We start from the raw sequence: 6,000 nt of genomic DNA, 5'->3' as shown, positions 1-6,000 counted from the left end.
CCACAGTTGCTGAGCCAGGTCAGTTACCTCTGTGTGTTGGTTTATTCATCTGTGGTGAGGAACACAGGGTAATAAATCTATCATACATGTATTTGATGAGGTTGGAACTAGTTCATGTATGCAGAGTCTGTGTTGTGAATTTAGTTTTTTTCTTATGAAACTGCTATTGAAAATTAGGTTAGGTACTTGGGATAAATATTAATGTCTGCATGAAAAAGACCTATATATAGACATGCAGTCATTCACAAAATCAAAAGTAAATAAAGGGAACACTGCTGAATCCAGGGGCTATATCCTCAATCTTCCTTTCCAGCAGAAGGCACAGATCTCAGTGGTGAAACAGATAAAAGAACCAATATTTATACCATTATTAATTAAAGCATTTCTTCAGAAAATGATTTCAGAATACATACACAATCCTGTCTTCCATGAGCCAACCTGTAGTGGAGAGAGGAAAAATCAATCTGAGTTCTTCATCAAGCTGGGTTCTATTTGAACAGATTCTTTGGTTCTCCCAGTGACTTGGGAAAATGGGATCCAGGGTAGAAAAGAACAGTTAGTCCAAGACTATGTTAGTCTCTTCTATCTTGCTGTCAATAGACATTTGATGCTGGATACGTTGTGAAATAGAATACTTTTGAAACTTAAGCTGTTTCAAAGCCCAATTCTCTCTCTTTGGCCTTCACTGAGACTCCCTAATATACACAGCTACAAGATAGAGAAACTTAGAAACATCCTGTTATTGGGTGAGTTTCCTCCTTTCTAAATGGGAGAGCGAGGTGTCTCTATGGTCCCATTGCCTACACCAGGCCTCATTACTGACAGTATTATCAATACCACAACAATGAACATAAGAATCTTACACCACACAGAACTCAGGGAACACCCTAAACTCTATTCCAAACAGAAGCCTTCAGAGGTACCAGAAGAAGCTACTTAGAAAAAAACACATATACTTTTTTGACCATACATAACAAGCCTGTCTACATTTGAGTAATATAAACACTTGCTCCAGGCAATGGAAGATGCCAGAAAAATGCAGTGATCCACCTATACTTCATTTACTCTTGAAATCAGGGGTGAATGGGTAAAATTCCATTTAATCCACTTCCTAGACAAATAGTCTACTACTAATAGTGTACATTATAAACCTCAGTGTTCATATGACATCCACCAAAAAATTAAGGAATCATAAAAGTATCCTTTCAAACTTGCAAAAGAAAAAGATGTATTACCTGAACAAAATGTGTCTCTGCATGTTCTGTCGTGCCTGGAATAATTTCATCCTTCTTTTGATCAGCTAGAAGGAAACAAAGTAACTCTCAACTGATGGTGCACTTATTAATGAATCAGAACTCTTTGTTTGATATGGTGAAAGGTTAAGGGCTTAGTTATAGTATGAGAATTCACAGGTGTACCTGACTAATAACAATTGTTGACCTCAGATAGTAAAAAAAAAAAAAAAAAAAGACCATGAGATGCTTTAAGAGAATTGGGGGTCAGTATTTTTTACACTCTTAGTATCAGGAACCTAACACAATGTGAAACAACCCTTATTTATTGGGATCAATCCTTTGAAGCATGTTATGATCAAATATCAGTGTTCTATCACTGCCTCAGACCATCCTAAAGCCCAGTGGAATGACACTAGTGACTTCACATCTGTTAAACCTATATGGGCCTTCTGAGATTCATGAATAAAAATTCTGTGTTCATCATTCAGTGAATACTATTTTATCCTGGGTAAGATACAGATTATACTATGGGAAAAATATATATCACTGGTTACAAGCTCTAATGAAATATTTATAATTTTCAAATAAATGACTATGGCAACATTAGTGGAAACACTTTAATATTACTTATATAGCTTGTGTGACAATTGAGGATATTCCAGGGAAGGGTCAGACCTATGAACTAGAGTCTGGAGTACTTTAGGGTGACTCAGGCACTGTAGTCTTTCAGCTCTTCATCCAGTGAGTCCATGAAAAATCCCAAGGTATATTTGAGAATCTGAGGGGAACCACTGGTCCACACACCAGAATTCCAGTTTTCACTTGCCCACATACATATTTGGAAGCCCACAAGCTTTCTTTTTGTCCTTTTCTAGGAATAAATTTAGTTGATTGCATGAGTTAATCCAAATTGATGTGAATTATGCATGTGTCATGGCTTTGTTAGCAATTGGTTGTTGGTAATTCTGTTGTAAGCCATAAATATCTTCTGAGAATTCATAACCTCAGACAGAATCTCACATACATTAAAAATCACAAGTCAATACTGTAAAGATTACTCAGTGGTTAAAGGCACTTTTTGGTAAGTAAGAGAATCCATGGGGATCTTAGACTCAATGACTTTAAATCCCCCACAAAATACCATATCTCCAGGTTCATTTCCAAGTCATATGTAAGCTGACTGCATTCCTTGTTTCAGAGGTCAAGGCTCAAACCTCAACACAACATGTCATGAGCACAATTACCAAGAGGAAATAACAAAGGCTTGGGGTTGTGCTAATGGCAGGAGCAGAAAGAATTGGTCTTTTGGAAACAACCATCTTTATATAGTAGGCTAAACAAGGGTATCTTCAGCTTGCAGATAGCACTGTCTCAATGATGTCTCTGAAAAGGTGAAAGCATAAGACCACTGCACACATTTCCTTGTGCTCACTGACACCTTTTAGACTCTCTGTTTCCTGAGGAGAAGGCATAACCTGACTACTCCTGGGACCCTCTCATTGGATTTCACAAGGAGCATGATCACTTACATCCATATTCTCTCTTGACATTCCCAAAAGATTATGGAATTTCATTGATCTGTATTACTGACTTCTACAATAAGTCAATATAGTTAAGTTTGTGTGACATATGTTCATGCTGACTTGTTAATGTTCTAAATAAGCATCTCTAGATCATTTATATGTATTATACAAAAGACACACAGAACAGTAACTTACTAATGAAAACAGTGGGCAGATGAGAAAACAGGTCAAGAGGAATGCTTCCCTGGACTATACTGTGAGCTCACCTTTGCAATCCTGGAACATTTTCTACTTGGTTACTAACTATATTTGACTCTTTGCCAGAAGAAGGTGGTCATTTCTTTCTAATTGGAATATACTGTGTTCCTTTGTGGAAGAAGTGTGGATAGAGGATCAAGCCATGAGCGTGGAAGTAAGTCTTTGTATTTATGCTTAGATTTCACATTGTGGTGGTATGTTTGGTCAATTTACCCAAGGTCTTAACTACATACAATGATTCAATGAAACTCTGGTAATTTTTTCTCATTTGGAAGTTAACAAAAATGTCATGTGGTCTTTACATGAACCAAAACCATCAGATCTGCCTATGTTACTACTGCATTTCACCATTCTATATAATTAGCATAGTACATAAAACAAACTTTTTTCAGGGTCCTAGAAATGGTACTAGAACTCTACATTATATTACCTGATGAATCTAAAATCATGAATATAAAAGAATTACAAAAGTGTTGAAAATCCTAACAGAATTAATTACAACTTTCCTTCCTTTCTTCATTTTCCATGTCCTGTGTTTCTGTTGAGTTAGTAGCTTCAGAGACCCCACTAGACAGACACCATTGCCATGTTCATATGGGGAGTGGCAGAGTTTGGGTCCTGATGCCCTTAATCCAGAAGCATAACAGAATCTGAACAAGTATGGCAACCAGACAGACCATCATCTTTCAGTATTTGTTTTTTCCTCCCCTTAAAGTCTTTAATAGGCAAACATTTGAGCATTTTGTTATCTTATGCTTAAATTATCAAATGCACAAAATTATTGAACTAATTTTATTTTTGTGGTCAGTTTCTAAGACATGTCCTAAGAATTTTCAGAAGTAACTCATGTTGTCCTATTGATTTTCACCATCAAACCTATGCACTGAAATTCATCAAGTTACATTTGTGCTCATCATATTTACAACTATGCCAAAATCTGTGGAAATACCTCTGTGTTAATTGTACAGCTTATGTGACAACTGAGGTAACTCTATGGATAGATAGGATCTATGAAGTAGAGCCTGCAGTACTACAGGAGTACACAAGCTCTATAGACTCTAAGCTCTCAGGCTAGTGTCTCCATGACAAGGTATAAGTACAAATGCAAATCAGACAGGAACATATTGGTCCACATATCTGGAGTCATGTTTCCATTTGTCCACATAAAATATGAAAGCTCAGGTACTCTATCGGGGGGGCGGGGCTATCAAATCACCCTTAGGCTCAAATGTACTGAGGACTGGATGAATAATTTACATAGAGTTCATTTAAAGTATGTTTCCCATAGATTTGCTTAAGGAACTGGCTGAGGGCAAATGTGTTTAAGACCTCAAATAACTTCTGAGAAAGCATAACCTCAGACATAACCATACATGTTTTCAAAACAAAAGCCATATTAGTACACAAGGCACCAGCATTCTTCAAGTACACAAGCCCAAGTAAACCTACAATGAGTGCAACTACTTCCAGACACTTGGCTATAACTTTTGACCTAGAAAGTGATTTTTATTTTCCTCCAAAACGTCCTCCAAACTTTCACCCACCAGAAAGTGAGAATTACAGCTAATCTTCAAAGAGAATTCAGAAAGTATTTTAAACATCTAATTTTCCTTTGCCAAGTATTTCTACAATACTTACCAGTGGAATTTTCATCAGCATGTATCTGCAATTATACAAACAAAGATATGCTAAGAACTAAGTCATGGGACTTGTGTGCACATCATATTATTTCTCTTCCTTATAATGAAGAAATATAAGAAGCATTGAAAAGTGAAGGGCTTATAAAACAAGGCAAGATATATCATTGTGAACCCATTATCTCTGCATGGAGAATGTATCTCTATATCTCTTTAGGTCATCAATTCAAAATACTTCATCCCATGAGAAGACACTGCTTCCAAGTTGAAGGGAGGCCCAGTGTATAACCTGATGCCACCATTTCCCAATGTCCTTTCAAATAAGACAACAGTTGGTATTGATTATTCTACTATTCCAGAAAATTGGATCTGCTATATTTGAGTATCTATAATGCTCAGTATCATATTTTTTATAGAAACCTCAACTCAAAACACGAAATTAAGCAACATTGTTATTTCAGGCAAGACCAAGTCCCTTTACCTTTTCGCTCACTTCAATTGGGGTTTCCTTGTCCATATATTCCACACTTGTAGATCTATTTGCTACATCTAGGAGCACAACAAAGTAACTGTTAGTCTTTGGTGCCATGGCTCATGTTTCACTTAGAATACATTTAGAGCTTCATGGATGTGCAATAGAGCTTAGATTGAGAAGTTACTCCAGCAGCCTCATCAGTGAAATCAGACACTAAACAAGAAGCTGCAAAGAAATAACAAGTTTATCCCTTGACATAATGCTACTGGCAAAGAAAGACAAAAGGAAATTGTGTAAGTCTCCTGTTCACTCATAATGATCACTTTTGAGCCTCCATGGGTGTTATTCTAAAACCATGAAACAATGTGAATTATACTTCATACTATATGGTGTTTAATCACAAACACTTTAGTATATTGTTACAAAGAATATGATCTATTGTGTTCAAAAAATATAGCTAAGTGGGTGACATCTGTGAATGTGAAAACATAAAGACTGCCAAAATTTCTCCGTTCCTGAATATATCATAGGAATTTGGGGATCCTGGAAAATAACCAAATCTTCTATACTTCAGGAAGCATTTTTCACAATCAAGATGCTTCATGGCATCTTAATATCTCCTGCACTATCCTCCACTCTGTAGGTCAAGAGTTGCACAAGTCACTTGAAGTCCTATCATGGAGAAAATGTAAACCTTAAATATGTGTGCAGGAGAGAACTGTCATACACTCCTTCAGAGCTGCTTTCAACGAGAACTATCATTGATCTGACTGACCGATGTCTCCCCCTAACTGTTTATGTCTGGAAGTTTTCACAGCTACCTAAAAACAACACAACAACAAAAATCACATAAGAATGGGCTGGTACAATTC

This window comes from Jaculus jaculus, chromosome 3, assembly GCF_020740685.1.
Source record: "Jaculus jaculus isolate mJacJac1 chromosome 3, mJacJac1.mat.Y.cur, whole genome shotgun sequence".
Taxonomy (NCBI): domain Eukaryota; kingdom Metazoa; phylum Chordata; class Mammalia; order Rodentia; family Dipodidae; genus Jaculus; species Jaculus jaculus.
The sequence above is the reverse complement of the archived record's forward strand: the minus strand, read 5'-3'. Positions refer to the sequence as shown.